Genomic DNA, 17,239 nt, shown 5'->3' on the forward strand with positions numbered 1-17,239 from the left:
ATTCTCCTGCCTCAGCCTCCTGAGTAGCTGGGATTACAGGCATGCGCCACCATGCCCAGCTATTGTTTTTTTTAGTAGAAACAGAGTTTTACCATATTGGCAAGGCTGGTCTCGAACTCCTGACCTTGTGATCCACCCGCCTCAGCCTCCCAAAATGCTGGGATTACAGGCATAAGCCACTGCACCAGACCCTAGATTTCTTAAGATAGACAAGTGTCAACCTCAGTAGGAAGATTAGCCTTTTAAGAAGAACTGCTTGGACTGAAAGGACTATGGTTATATCCAAAACCCACTAGAAGTAGTCTCACTAGGTTTTCAAACAGGATTTATTCTGTTTCTTAATTAATCAATATGCTCAAAAGAGACCAGGGCCATCCTTCCACAAAGAATGAAACAGTGATGCATCCTGTCTGATGTTTTCATCCGGCTTCAGACCGCGCCGTGCAGCAGAGGCTGGGAAGTCTTTGAGGCAGCTGCTGCTTCAATGAGAATGTCTAAAATTAATGTCCACAAAAAGGTACACGGACTAAGCATGTACTTGTCCTAGAAAGTATGGTATCAAAAACTGGAGTGCCAGCTTTTCCTAAATGTTAATCCTATAAGAAGATAAAGATTTGGCAGCGTCATGGGTAATAGAAAATGTGTGGTGGTAGGTGGCCCTAGAAAAAGTGAAAGGAGCCACAGTTTTTCCTTAGGTTGGTATGCATGCATGGAGAATATATAACTTAGTAATAACAGCAGGATACCCAAGCGAAACTCCGAGACCGCATGTAAAGAGAGGCCGCATTATGCTGAACAAGATTCAGCTTACAGTGCAGACCTACATAGAGGTGCCAAACCCGGATTGCTCCAGGACTTTGTGTTGTCCAAAGAGCGAAGATGATGATGTGATGGGAGTTGACATGTGTTAGGTGCATAATCAGCTCTGTTCTAAGAACTTCGCTGGTGATATCCCGATTTAATCCTGCAACAACTGTCGGGGTAGGTCTTGCTGTCTCCGTTTTACAGGTAACTGAGTCTCAGGGACATTATTTTATCTTTTTTCCGTAAGAATGCGTTAGCTGGGCGCGGTGGCTCACGCCTGTAATCCCAGCACTTTGGAAGGCTGAGGCGGGCGGATCACTTGAGGTAAACAACACGGTGAAACCCCGTCTCTACTAAAAATTCAAAAATTAGCTGGGTGTGGTGGTACGTGCCTGTAATCCCAGCTGCTGGGGAGGCTGAGGTGGGAGAATCACTTGAACCCGGGAGGCGGAGGTTGCAGTGAGCAAGATGGCACCACTGTACTCCAGCCTGAGTGACAGTGAGACTCTGTCTCAAAAAATAAAATAAAATTAAATTAAATTAAAAAGTGCTTTATTATTAAGTAAAGCCACATACTATGAAAATGCTTTAAAATGCAACAGGATGTGATGTGAAAACACAACAAACAAATCCACAGTGACGCATGGCTATCCGAACACACCAAGTAAAGAATCTACACTGCCTCCACTCTTTACCCAGTAAAGGAAGGATCTAGGCCGCCTCCTCCTCAGCACACTCCTCAAACTCGCCCTCCTCCTCAGCTGTGGCATCCTGGAACTGTGGGTACTCAGACACCAGATCGGATACATTAATGTCCCCGAGCCTCAGTTACCTGTAAAATGGAGATAATAATACCTGTTTGTCCTATCCTATGACCAGCAATGATAGGAATAGGAATAAAATCCGAATATAAATCCTGTATCTATGCTATCCTTAATAGCAACTCTATTGTACAATACCTGCAGCCTACTCTGCTTTCAAGAAATAGAGCAAAACTGCACACAAATGAATGGCACTTTCCTTATGTGCAGCTGGTATGACACCTGGCCACGCTCCTCACAAGGCCTGTCCTTAGCCACTTCCCCTCCACGTGTGCTCGCATCACACAACCTTCCACATAATCATTGTTATGTAAAGGTAATCAGTTCCTGAAGCTCACGTATTTTTTCTGGCACATGTCCCTCTTGCAGTATTTAGACCATAGTTATTATCTGTAATGGAATCTGGCATTCTGGCAAAACTTTGTTAACATGACTCCGAGAAGTAATAAGCATGTGCAGATTAAAGTATTTCTCTTTTGTCCATGTTTCAGGTGACATTTTTCAGATGTCCCACTTAAAGGGACAGGATTAATGCTCTGTGGGTATATCCTCTTCTTTTCCAGATCAAAAGAAAGGCTGCACACTCTGTTACCACTGTCATTCTGGGGTCACAGATGTGGCAGAGAGCAATGAAATGGATGATCACAGTCACAGAGTGGGGGAAAGCAGACCGATCTGCCTGGTCTTTGTCCGTGCCGCACGGCAGCCTGTGCAGGAAGCCGGGGACCTGGGACCACCTCCAAGGCATCAGGCCACATGCCCAACAGAGCAAGTGGCAGGCCCCAGGCATGTTGGCATCCCAGCCTCACTCCAGGGCTGCTTCCTGGGGATTTAGGTTAGGAGAAAAGCAAGTTTTCTAGGGTGCTGTTTCCCCATTTATCCTTCCATGCAGTCTACCGATATTCGCATGAGCCCAGCAGACATAGGCCCGTCCCTCATACGCTCAAAGATTACCAAGGGCATAAATGAGAACATCACCCATGTGATTTACGGGCAGAAGGGGCACTCCTAACCCAATACCAATGCAGCCATTCCTAAAGAGGCCACCTGAGAGCTGAATCTTGAGGGTCTGGTAGTGGTAGCCAGGACCCCAGGCAGAGGTGCCATCCAGATGAGGATGGAGCAGGTGAAATGCTTGAACAAACACCACCTGCTCAGGAGGCTTGATGAGACTCAGGCTGAAGAGGCATGCAAGGCTATGTTTGGGGCAGAAGAGAAAAGTGGGACCAGAAAGTGAAGAGCCTTGTGAAAGAAGTTTTCTTAAAAGCAATCAGGTTGCAGTGAGCCGAGATCATACCACTGCACTCCAGCCTGGGCGACAAAGCGAGACTCTGTCTCAGAAAAAGTCCTGAAGAATACTACAAGGGGGAAGAGCACTATCTAATTTGTACGATTGTGAAATAACTGCAGAGCCTATCCAGAAGTGATTGACAAGTGAGAAGAGCATTTCAGAGGATTACTACTTTGGCACATTGAGGGTTGAAAGTGGAGAAAGTAGTGGTGGTGATAGATTGGAACACAGCAACTGACATGACATGTGGGATCAAAGAGGAAGGTTGATCACAGGCAGAGTTGGTACCTGAGGGGGACACGGTGGTGCTAATGGAAGAAATATGTGGGGACTGAGGAGGGAGGATAACATTACAACCGCAGTTTAAGGTAGGATGCTCAAAAGGTTTGTAAGAGGTTGAGGTGACTCTAAAACACTCTGTCAAAAATTAAGGAAGGAGGACAGAGAGACATAAATCTGGAATTTTTTTTTGCAATGAGTTATGGATTAAGTCATGGGGGTGAATATGTTGCATGAAGTAAATGTTTTCTCATACTGACGAGATCCAAAGGCAGAACCCTGAAGAACACCAGTCTTCACATGGCACCAAGAAAGATAAGGCAAAAGAAAGACTGGTTGAAAAGTAATGTCCTGAGTGGTTGGAAGAAAGCCAGCAGAGTCACAGAAAGCAAGGGAGGCCTTCCAACTTTTGCTCAACCATGTAAAACACTGAGGTCACAAGAAAAATCACCACTACAAAATCAGGAGACTCTGGCATATCCCAAGAGATACAGCACTCGAGTTGCTTACCTGGAGCAGAAGGCATCAGATGCCAGACGCAAGTAGAAACACTTAACAATAATTCAGATGATTTCCCGGAGGCAGAGGAGCTCACAGGGCTGGCAGTCAGAAGGGAGTTTCTGCACTTTTCCAGGCTTTTCCTCTAGGAACTCACCACGTTTTCACAGGAGGATCCAAGAGAGCTCCCAACATGACCTGACATGGGGCGAGAGGACTAGCCGTCCTGAACCCTCCCAAGTCCTTTCACAAACAAATGGCAATTCTGAAACCTTGTCTGTGCTGAGGGAAGGAACCTCTGCCCCATCCAGGCTGCTCCAGCCTTCTTGTCACACCAAAGGGAAAAAAAGCCACAGTCAACATAGGAGAGGGCATACAGAAAATAGCCTGGGAATGCTGGAGCCAGGACAGGGACCAGGAGCCAGAGAGAACAAAGGCTAAGCACCTTGAGGGCCACTCCTAAGACACTTGTGAGGGCCACACCCCTGAGTCACAGGCCCACTAAAAGACTGACATGTAATCACAAAATTAGAGGATGCCTTTCTGCCTCGCTTAATACCACCGAACCAGCAATCCTCCATTAATAACAGTGGATTGCAGTTTAAAGAACTGCAAGACACACAGCCTCTAAGGAGCAGTACAAAGAGAAGCCCCAAAGCCAAAAAAAAAGAAAAAAAGTGAGCCCACTAGAATAGCGGAAGCCTCTGCTACTGTACCTACATCAGACATTAAACACAGCCCAACAGATATTCAAATTACACACTAAAGGCGTTCATCTGAGGAACTGCTACTCCATAAAACATGGGAGATTTCCATAAATATTAAAAGCCATGCCAATAGGCAAGAATGAACAGTCTGATGGCACAAGGTAATTATCAGAACAAGGCTCAGATATGACACAGATATCAGAATTATCAGACAAGGAATTTAAAATCACTATGACCGCTATAGTTGGGACAGGGCTTGTGCCCACCAAATCTCATGTTGAAACTTGATCCCTGACATTGTAGGTGTAGCCAAGTGGGAAGAGTTTGGGCCATAGAAGTGGATCCCTCATGAACAGATTAGTGCTTTCTTTGATGATGGGTGGGTTGAGTGAGTTCTCTCAAGAATTTGTTGTTAAAAATACCCTGGCCCTCAAAACAAAAAACAAAAACAAAAATAGAGCTACCATATGATCCAGCCATCCTATTGCTAGATATGTAACCTAAAGAAGGGAAATCAATCTATCAGAGAGATATCTGTATTCCAACACTCATTGCAGCACTATTTAGTATAGCCAAGACTTAAAGCAACCTAAGTGTCCATCAACAGATGAACGGATTTAAAAATGTGATATATATATACACAATGGAGTGCTATTCAGTCATAAAAAGGAATGAGATTCTGTCATTTATAACAATGTGGATGCAACTGGAGGTCATTATGTTAAGTGAAATAAGCCATGCACAGAAAGACAAACTTCACATGTTCTCATTTGTGGGAGCTAAAAATTCAAACAATTGAATTCATGGGATAGAGTATAGAAGGATGATTAGCAGAGGCTGGGAAAGACAGTGGAGTTGGGGGAACTGGTGGTGGGGGGAGTGGGGATAGTTAATGGGTATAAAAATATAGTTAGAATAAGATCTAGTATTTAGTAGCACAATGGGGTGACTATAGTCAATAATAAATAGTACATTTTAAAATAACGAAAAAAGTATAATTCAATTGTTTGTAACACAAAGGATAAATGCTTTAGGTAGTGGAGAATCCATTTACCCTGATGTGATTATTACACACTGTATGCTTATATCAAAATATCTCAGGTACCCCATAAATATATATGCCTACTATGTATCCACAAAAGTGAAAAATTAAAAAAATAGCCTAGCACTGCTCCCTCCCACACCAGGTGATCTCCAGATAGACCAGTTCCTATTTGCCTTCCACCATGAGTGGAAGCAGTCTGAGGCCTCACCAGAAGCAGATACTGGTGCCATGCTTCTTGTCCAGCCTGCAGAACTGTGGGCCACGTAGGCCTCTTTATAAATTGCCCAACCTCGGCTATTTATTTATAGCAACACTAAATGAATTAAGACAAGGACTAACATGGTAAAGGTACTAATGGAAAAAGTAAATAACATAAAAGACCAGATAGGAATGGTGGTAGAGATGGAAGCTATAGAAATCAAACAGAAATATGAGGAATCAAAAATAATAGAAATGAAAAATAACTTTGACAGGCTGCTCTGTGGACTCAACACAGCTGAAGAAAAAAATCAGTGAACTTGAAGGTAGGTCTATAGAAAGTTCACAAATGGAAACATACACATACAAGCACAAATAACAGAAGAGAACTTCCCAGCACTGTGGCACATAGAAAAAGGTGTAGCATGCACATTTTTGGAGCACCAGAGGAGCAGAAAGAGAATGGGGCAGAAGGAATGTTTGAAGAAATTATGACCAAGGCATTTAAAATCAATGACAGATAGCAAATCACAGATTCAGAAAGCTCACAGAATAACAAGCAGAGTATATATATTAAAAAAAAAAAACTAGGAAAAAAAACTGGAAAACTCATTTTCAAACCATAAAGAAATGGACAAAATTTTGAAGGAAGACAAAGGGACAAAACAACATATCAACAGAGGAAAAAGGATACAAATAACAGCAGACACCACCCAAGAAAGAAAAGATTACAGTAAAATATTTAAGAAAATAAAAACCCTGCCAGTATAAGATTTGATATCCAATAAATTTTATACCTTATTTTTTTATTAAAAGTGAAGGAAAAATATTTCTCATCAAAGAAAATCTAAATCAGTTCATTGACAGTAGACCTACCATACAACAGATGTTAAAGTGCCTTCAGGCAGAAGGAAAATGATATAGGTCAGAAACTTGTTCTCACAGAAGAGAGAAAGTATCAAAAGAAATAAAAGAAGGTAAAATAAATTGTTTTTCTATTCTTGATTGAGCTAGAAGATAACTGTCTGTTTGAGGCAATAATACTAACATGTTAATGTTGACAGCTTATAAATAAGTGAAATGAATAACTTCATAAGGGATGGAAGAGAAGTTGGGAATGCTCTGTTATAAGGTACTAGCACTACACATGAAATAATGCTATTAGAAGGTGGACTTAATTATTTTAAAATGTATACTATAAACCCTAGAACAATCACTAGAAAAAACTCATAAAGAAAGTATAAATGATGTATAAAGAAAGGAGGTAAAATGAAACTATATAAAATATGCAATTTAAACTCCTAAAGACAGAAACGTGGTGAGAAGAAAAAAGAATAATGTAATAGAAAACAATTACTAACATAGCAGGTTTTAATGCAACCATATTCGTTACTACTTTAAATGTTAATGGTCAAAATATAGCAGGTAAAGGACAGAAATTGTCAGATTGGATATCTAAAAAAGACCCAACCGTATGCTGCTTAGGAAAACTCACATTAAATGTAAAACTCAAACAGATAACAAGCAAGTGAATTGAGGAACATATAGTACGCCAACACTAATCAAAAGAAAGCTAGAATAGTTAGATTGCTTCCAGACACCGCTGAGTTTAGAACAATGAAGATTATCAGGGATGAAGAGTGATATTACATAATCACAAATGGGATCAATTCTCCAAGAACACATAACAATCCTGAAGTATGTGCACCTAAAAACAAGCACCAAATACATGAGGCAAAAACCTGTACAACTAAAAAGAAAAACAGACAATTTCACAATTATAGTTGGAGACTTCAGTCACTGATAAATCAAGAAAGCAGAAAATGAGTAAGGATGCAGATGATCTGAACAGTACTATCAATAAGTTTGATCTAACCGACATTTATAGAAACTTTGTTCCATATTAGCAGCATACATATTCTCTACAAGGGCACATAGGACATTCACCAAGATGGACCATATTCTGATTTTACAACACACCTTAATTCATTAAAAAGAAGAGAAATCATACAAAGTACAATCTAAGAACTCAATAGAATTAAACTAGAAATTAACGCCAGAAAGATATCTGGTAAATTCCCAAATTTTAGGAAGTTAAGCCACCCATGAGTCAAGGGGGTATCAAGAGAAATTTTAAAACATATTTTAAACTAAATGAAAATGAAAATGTAGCTTATCAAACTTGATCAAATGCAGCTTAGACCATGATTAGAAGAGATTTGTGGCATTAAGTACATATATTAGAAAAGAAGTAAGATCTAAAATAAATAATCCAAGCTTCTACTTTAGTAATAAGAGACAAAAAAGATCAACTAAACCTAAAACAAGCAGAAGGAACTACATACTAAATGTTAGAATTAAAAGTCAATAAACTTGAAAACAAAAGCAATTGGGAAACTCCATGAAACTAAAAGATGGTTGTTGGAAAAGATCAGTAAAATTGACAATTCTTTACCAGAACTAATCAAGAAGGAAAAAAGAGAAGACATGAGTTCCCAATTACTACTGATTCCAGTTATTAAAATAATAATAATTAATAATAAAAGCTACCAACAACTCTCATCCCATAAATTTGATAATTTAGATAAAGGGGACCATTTCCCTCGTAAAAGATGCGAACTACCATACTGGCACGGAAATAGATAACCTGAATATCCCACATCTCTTGATGAATTGAGTAACCAACACAATGTTTAAAGAAAGGAAACAAGTTGGAGGATTCACATTACTCAATTTCAATATTTACTATAAAGCCACAGTAATAAAGACAGTAGCATATTGGTTTAAAAAATAGACATGTTTATCAATGGAATGTAACAGGGAACCTGTGCAAACAGACCTACATAAATTCAGTTGACAGATTTTTTTAGAAAGGTGCTAAAGCACTTCAGTGGCAAGGACAGCGCTTTCAACAAATGGTATTAGGGAAATCGAATGTCCATATACAGAAATAAAAGCCGTGACATAGGCCCTGTACCTTACACAAAAATCACCCAAAATGGATTACAGACCTAAATTAAAATGCAAAATTATGAAATTTATAGAGAAAATACAGGAGAAAATAAGTATGACCTTGTGTTTGGTGACAAGTTTCTAGAAAAGACAAATGCATAATCCATGAAAGAAAAAATGGATCAATTAGACTTTACCAAAATTAAAAACTCATCCAGGTGGGGGAGAAAAGGGAAGGCTTATGCACTGTTTATGGGAGTGTAAATTAGTTCAGCCACTGTGGGAAGCAGTGTGGTGATTCCTCAAAGAGCTAAAACCAGGACTACCATTCAATCCAGCATTCCGTTAGTAGGTGCAAACCCAGAGGAATATAAATCCCTCTGTCACAAAGACTATTTACAATAGCCAAAACATGGAATCAGCTTAAATGCCCATCAATAATGGACTGGATAAAGAAAATTTCGTATATAAACACCATATAATACTACACTACCGTAAAAAAGAATAAGATCATATCTTTTGCAGGAACATGGATGGAGCTGGAGGTCATTATTCTCAGCAAACTAAGGCGGGAACAGAAAAGCAAATACCACATGCTCTCACTCATAAGTGGGAGCTAAATGTTGAGAACGCATGGACACAAGAGGGGAAACGCAGACAATGGGGTCTAGTGATGAGGGTGGAGGGCGGGAGAAGAGAGAAGAGCAGAGAAAACCGCTAATGAGTACTAGGCTTAGTACCTGGGTGACAAAATAATCTGTATAACAAACCCCACGACATGAATTTACCTACATAACAAACCTGCACATGTACCCCTGAACTTAGAATGAAAGTTAATAAAAAACAAAACAAAAAACTTTTCCACTGCCAAAGATACTATTAAGAGAATAAGAAGACAAGGCACACACCTGGAGAATGTGTTTGCTGATTGCATATCTGACAAAGGACTTGTATTCAGAATAAACAAAATATCCTCAAAATTCAACAGTAAGAACACAACTGAATTAAAAATGAGCCAAAGTCTAAATTATGATGCATTTTATATAGATTTCATTAGATTTACCCTATGTGGGATTCTCCAAGCTTCTTGAGTTTCCAGGGTTTTGTCTTTTACCAAATTTGGGGAGTTCTCAGCTGTTATTTCTTTCAAGATTCTTTCAATTCCACTTTCATTCTTTTCTTTTCCGACTACAATGAAGCAAACGCTTGGATTTTTGTTATCCCACAATCCCAGAGGCTCTACACACTTTTTTCCAGTCTTTCTTTCTTTTGTTCGGATTCAGTGACTCTTTTGATCTTTTTTCAAATATACTGATTTTACTCGGTCATCTTGAGTCTACTTTTGAGAACATCTGCCAGCTTAAATAAAATTGTTATTAAATTCTTCAGTTCTATAATTTCCACTTGGTTCTTTTTTATAACTTCTATTTCTCTGCTGACAAATTCTTATTTTTAAAATTTGCCTCAAGATAATTTCGTAATTGCTTATTGAAGCATTTTATGACGGCTACTTTAAATTCCTTGCCAGATAATTCCAGCTTCTAAGTCATCTTGTTGCTGATATCAGCTGATTGTCTTCTTATTCTGGTTGTAAATTTCCTGGCTTTTGGCATGACAAGTGATCTCAGTTGTGTCCTGTCATTCGAGATCTTATATTTTGAGGTTGTAGATGCTATCTTAGCTTCTTCATTAGCAGGCAGTGTCACTGTTCAGTACAGAGGCTGTGGCCTATTTTTGTGGGCCGTGGTTCCGGTGAAAGTAACATTTTCAAAGCCTTTCCAGTCCTATTCCAGTTAGCTTGGTTTATGTGGTGCTGCTGTGGCTCCCATGGGCTACCCTGAGGCTTCCTGAAGTCACAGAGAGACCTCCCCAGGCAGGACTTCTTGGTACCTCTAGGAGGGGAAGGGAGTCTCAGGCCTGAAGGAAGAAATGACTTCTTAGGCCACTTTCTCCAGTGGGATTCCCCTTGCAGTGCTGCTCACCACCCAGCGTTTCTGTGGGAGAGAGCGGAGGCTCAGGCCAAGAAACACAGGCATTTCGGAGGCTCTCTTGGGTGATTGTTGTGGCTGAAATTTCTGTGCCAGCACTTCCTGGCCACCTGGTCTCCCCTCGGGGGAGGGAAGTCTTAGGCCTGCCACTCGGGGGGAGGCAAGGCTTCCTGGGCTGGGCACCTGTGGCAAGATCCCCTTCCAGGGACATCCTGGCCATCCGCCCGGTGTCTGCCAGTGAGGAAGGGCGTGTCTGAGGAAGAAAGGGATTACTCTGGCTGCTTTTTGTTAGCAGGGCTCTTTACAATTGCACCATTCTTACTGACGCTTTTACACAGTAAAGTGCTCAAAATAAAGGTGGCCGTTATACGAATTATCACAAAGTCAGCACCTGTGGGAACTCTTCCCGGGTCATGGAATAGAATGTTGGCACCAACCTGGAAACCACAAAGTTTACTACCCATTACCTTTCCACCCCCTGCCAACCCCTCACCCATTTCTCCTAAAAGTTAACTGCTATATTGATTTTCTGGTAATGCCTTTCTTGTTCCTTTCTGTTCTACTGCCTGAGCATGTATCCCTAAATATTTAATTCTGCCTGTGTTTTGAACTTCATGTACTCTTTTTTTAAATGAGGCTTTTGTTCAACATCGTGTTAGTAAAATGTATGCATATGGATGTTATACCATACATTTTCAGAGGGGATATATACATACTATATACACACACACACACACCACACACACACACACACTATATATGCATATGTGAGTGTGTACATGTGTTTAGGGAAAGGCGTGAAAGAATTCATATCATATTGATGATAGTAATACCTCTAAAAAGGGAACAGAAGTGTCAAAAGCTTTGGATGAACTTCAAGAGCTATGCTTTATCAGCTTTTCTTTTCTTTTCTTTCTTTTTTTTTTTTTTTTTTAACTGAATGAACCGCTTTACAATTCCCGGAAATATAGCAGAACTAAATTTTAATCTCTTTAAGAATGTGTTGAGTCGGCCGGGCGCGATGGCTCAAGCCTGTAATCCCAGCACTTTGGGAGGCCGAGGCGGGTGGATCACGAGGTCAAGAGATCGAGACCATCCTGGTCAACACGGTGAAACCCCGTCTCTACTAAAACTACAAAAAATTAGCTGGGCATGGTGGCGCGTGCCTGTAATCCTAGCTACTCAGGAGGCTGAGGCAGGAGAATTGCCTGAACCCAGGAGGCGGAGGTTGTGGTGAGCCGAGATCGCGCCATTGCACTCCAGCCTGGGTAACAAGAGCGAAACTCCGTCTCAAAAAAAAAAAAAAAAAAAAAAGAATGTGTTGAGTCTTTGACTTCAGTTACTCACCATATCAATGCTTTAAAAGCCATATGAAATCTCAGCACATGGATGTAGGGGTCAGCTTGCTACTGGCGCTGTACAAACAGAACATTCTACATCTTGGTAAGGGTTTTGAACTCTTCTCAAGTGCATATAGGTGCCGGAAACAGAACTCACATTAGGGAAGCGTCACAAGAACCGGGAAAGAAGGATGACACACACGAGCTGGCATGTAGCCTTATATTAGGGGTGTGGCAGTGAGTTGTGGGCTCTCTAGCAAAGGAGAAAGCCCCTACCCATTTGAAGGAGCAGTAGCTACTCAGCTGCAGCCAACGTTGCCTTTAAGAACGCAGACCAGTTGTTGCCTGAATCGGATTCTTTCTCCTGATATTTTAGCTGCCAAGGAGCCTTAGCACTGGCTTGGACCCAGCACTGCTTGCCCCCCACACTGCTTGCAGTTGCTGTTGGCTCCATGGTTAGGTTAGTTGCTCTGAATTCATCTCCTACCTTCTTCTTTTACATATTTCTCCAATAGTGAGGTCTTATCATGCCCAGCAGCTAAGCCTAGTGAAATCTCACAGGTAGGAGGTTTTGCAGATTTCTTTTTTTCCTCTGAAAACCTCGGTTGTGCAGTACAAGTGGGATTGACTGCCCTGTCCAGGTGCTAATCTCAGGGCTGGAGGCACAAAGATGAACAGAGCACCCTTTAAACATCTCAGTTAACAGTCCTTTTGACGAGTTTCTCTAGCCATGCTGTGGCTGGATGAGCTGGGCTCCTTGGAGAGGGGTTCATGAGCTCAGTATTCTCTGAGCGCCTACCTTTTTAAAACCTTTTTTCTGCAGCCATACTGTTTAAAAGACAGCTTGACTGGATATAAATCCTTTGTTCACACTCTATTTTCTGGGGTGTCTTAAAAATGCTTCACCTTTATTGCCTTGAGTTGTGTGTTGCTTTTGGAACGCCTGGCGCCCGCCTCTTCTGTCTTTGTAAGATATTTGGTCTTTTTCCTGCAGGCCCTGAGATTTCTTTTCTTTTCTTCATTTTAAAGTTTTAAGATATGTCTTACGGTTAATCATTCTGGGTTAGTTTTTCCATGATTTCAAATCTTCTGGTTGAACACCTAAAAGTGGGATTGCTGGATCACACAGTAGTTCTGTTTTTATTTTGGGGAGCGAACCCCCAAACTGTTTTCAGTAATGGCTATACTACCTGACATTCTATCAGCAGTGTCCAGGAGCTCCTTTTTCTCCGCGGCCCTGTCAACGTTCGTTATCTTTTGTCTTTGGGATAATAGCCATTCTGACAAGTGTGAGGAAATATCTCATTGTCGTTTTTATTTGCATTTCCTTAATCATTAATGATGTTGGGCATTTTTTCATACATCTGTTGGCCATTTACATGTCTTCTTTTGAGAAATGTCTACAGATCAGTTGCCCATTTTTTAAATTGTTTTTTTTTTTCTTTCTATACAGTTGTTTGCGTTCTTTATATGTTTGGATTTTTTTATGAGACGAATGGCTTACAAATGCTTTCTTCAAATTCATAGATGGTCTCTTCACTCTGTTGTTTTCTTTGCTGTACAGAATCTTTTTGTTTTGATGTAATCTCATTTGTCTACTTTTTGCTTTTGCTACCTGTACTTTTAAAGTTATATCTAAAAACTCATTGCCCAGACCAATGTTGTATAGATTTTCCCTCATGTTCTTTTTTAGTGGTTTTACAGTTTCAGGTATTTATGTTAAGTCTTTAATCCATTTTGAGTTATTCAAATATAGGATATGAGATAAGGATCCAATTTCATTCTTCTACATATAAATATGCAGTTTTCCCCAATACCATTTATTGAAGAGACCGTTCTTTTTCTATCATATATTTTTGGCATCTTTGTTGAAAATCAATTGACTTTTACAAGTATGGGTTCATTTCTGGGCTCTCTATTCTGTTCCATGGGCTGATGTGTCTATTTTTATGCCAGTATCATGTTCTTTCAATTACTCTCACTCTGTGGTACAATTTTAAATAAGGTAGTGTGATACCTCCAGCTTTGTTCTTTTTGCTCAAGACGGTCTTGGCTAGTCGGGGTTTTTTGTGGTTCCTTATGGATTGCAAGATTTTTTTTTTTAAATTTCTATGAAAAGTTACATTGGAATTTTCATCAGGATTGCATTAACTCTGTAGATTACTTTGGATGTTATAGATAATTTAGCAATATTAATTCTTGCAATACATGAACATGGAATACTTTGCATTTATTTGTGTCTTCTTTAATTTCTTCAATTAATGTTTTATACTTTTCAATATACTGGCCTTTCACCTTGTTAGATATAGTGAACCCCAAGTTTCTCTTCAAAGAATCAGTATGTCAGTATGTTCAGCTCTCTTATTCTTTAATTCTCTATTTTAAAGTTTAACTTCCTTGTAGTTTCAGTAAACAACCTTCTCCACCAGTTCTAATCAGTGGTTCACATCTGTTCCCCTGGCCCCCTGCCCTGTCCTAACTCATCCTGGTCCCTGCTCCTGTCACCTGCTCTGGTCACCTGCTTTGACCCCTGCTTACCTGCTCTGACCTGCCCACAACCGTCCTTCCTGCGAAACTACCCACCCCTCCCCTCCAGTTGGTACCCTGCTCCCTTTAAAATCACCAATCGGGGCCGGGCACGGTCGCTCAAGCCTCTAATCCCAGCACTTTGGGAGGCCAAGGCGGGTGGATCATGAGGTCAAGAGATCGAGACCATCCTGGTCAACACGGTGAAACCACGTCTCTACTAAACATACAAAAAAAAATTAGCCAAGCATGGTGGCACACACCTGTAGTCCCAGCTACTAGGGAGGCTGAGGCAGGAGAATTGCTTGAACCCAGGAGGCGGAGGTTGCGGTGAGCCGAGATCGAGCCATTGCACTCCAGCTTGGGTAACAAGGGCAAAACTCTGTCTAAAAAATAAATAAATAAATAAATAGCCAATCGGAATTAGGCTAGACTGTGCAGTCTAACCCTAGCCACTCAGAGAATGAGACAGCAGTAGGGGCGACCTCTGTCAGGCATAAGTACCCCTTCCCCTCCTTGTCCAGGTGTGCACTCACCATTGCTCCATCTGTGAGCTGCACCCTTCTAGAGAAGTAAAGTGCCTTGCTGAGGAAATTGATATTCAAGTACTACTTGTTTTGCAGCATCAAAAAAGTTACTTCTAACAACCTTCTTGGTTAAATTTATTCATAACTATTTTATTTTATTTTATTTGTAGCTATTATAAATGGGATTGTTCTCTTCATTATCTTTTCAGATCATTTGTTCTTAGTATATAGAAACATTACTGGTTTTTGTGTGTTGAATTTATATCCTGCAACTTTACTGCATTGTTATTAGTTTTAACAGTTTTTTGGGGGACTCTTTAGGACTCTCTAAATAAAAGATTATGTTGTCAGCAGTGACAATTTCCCTTCTTCCTTTTCTACTTGGATGCCTTTTATTTCTTTCGCTTGCCTAACTGCTCTGTCAAAAACTTCCAGTGCCATGTTGAATAAAAGTCATGAAAATAGGCATCCTTTTGTTGTGTATCTTAAAGGGTACCAACTTTTTACCATTGAATATAATGTCCGCTGTTGGCTTATTATATATGGCCTTTATTATGCTGAAGCACATTCATTTTATTCTTAATTTGCTGACGGTTTTTATCCTGAAAGGATGTTGATTTTTGTCAAATGCATATAATGAGATGATCATATGGTTTTTCTCCTGGATTTTGTTAACATGATGTATGATATTTATTTGCCTATATTGAACCATCCTTAGGATGGACCCACTTGATCACCGTGAATTATCTTTTTAATGCGTTGTTGAATTTGGTTTGCTGGCATTTTGTTTTTGAGGATTTTTGCATCTATGTTCATCAAGGATATTGACCTATAATTTTATTTTTTTGTAATGCTCTTGTCTGGCTTTGACATCAGGGTAATGCTGGCCTTGTAAAAAAGAGTTTGAAATTATTCCCTTATTGATTTTTTGGAAGAGTTTGAGAAAGACTGGTATTAGTTCTTCCTTAAATGTTTGGTAGAATTCAGCAGTAAACTCATCAGGTCTGGGGTTTTTTTTTTTTTTTTTGGAGACTTTTTATTACTGATTCAATCTTTTTACTCATTATTATTCTGTTCAGATTTTCTCTTTCTATATGGTACAATCTTGGTGGTTGTATGCATTCAGAAATGTATTTCTTTTTTCTATGTTATCTGTTTTCGGGCATGTAATTGTTCTTAGTTGTTTCTTATGATCCTTTGTATTTCTGTGGTATCAGTTATATTTTCTTCTCTTTTATTTCTGATTTCATTTATTTATCGTCTTCTCTCTTCTTAGTCTAGCTACACGTTTGTTACAGTTTAATAAAGCAGAAATACAGCTTAAAATTGACACCAGGAAAAGATGCATCGGGAAAAGTCCAAGAGAAATCAAGTGCGAGCTTCCAGGCGTCCTTTCCAGTAAAGGCATGCTAGCAGCACTAACCATTCCAGCAATGTGTGACAAAGGGGACAATGTGTACCGACCAGGGAGACTCACCTGCACCTGGAGTCCAGGGCTGCTGCTGGAGGTTAGTTATGTGGCCATGCAGCAACTGCATTACCCACCTCTGCTGCCCAGACTCCAGCCCCAGGAATAAAATAGGGCAACCACTGTAAGCCACGGAGCAAAAACAGGCAATCGCTGTAAGCATAAAATACCCGATCCAACTCACACAGTGTGGCACCAGGCCTCAGGCATGCCAAGTCACTCTTATCAGGAACAATATTCCTAGGACTCAGAGCTCATCTCCAGGGATGTAGCCAAGGGCCAGTTCTTAAGGCAGGCTTTTTGTTGGAGAGGAATGTGCAAGGTTTGAACAGCCTAGGTCTGCCGAGTTAACTCTTGCCTGCATACGAAGGCATGGAGTATGAGTCCTTTCTATTTTTCCTTTTATCTGTCAGATTCTTAAACTGTTCTTTACCACCCAGTACCCAAAGGGTTCATCTTCCTTTTTAATATTGGTATCCATTTCCTTCCTCCAGAAGCAATGCACATTTGGGGCTATAATCTCAGACCCCATGGACTTTTAAATCTCCTCCCTGAGATCAATCCTCTGATCTAGGACTGCCCTTCAGGCTGTGATTTCCGTTTCATCTTAGGCTCTCTTTGGCTTCCTCTCTCTTCCACGGAGTTTAATCAGCAAGTGAAAGGTTCAGTTACAGCTCTGCTGAATTTGGTGTTTATGTTTTGCTTGCAAGTACTTTAGAGTCTTTAGTCCTCCCAACCTTTTAGTTACGATTTTTGTGAAAATTTTTTTAGTTGCATTTCTTTTTCTTTTCTTTT

This window comes from Cebus imitator, unplaced genomic scaffold (genome assembly GCF_001604975.1).
Source record: "Cebus imitator isolate Cc_AM_T3 unplaced genomic scaffold, Cebus_imitator-1.0 Scaffold392, whole genome shotgun sequence".
Lineage (NCBI taxonomy): Eukaryota > Metazoa > Chordata > Mammalia > Primates > Cebidae > Cebus > Cebus imitator.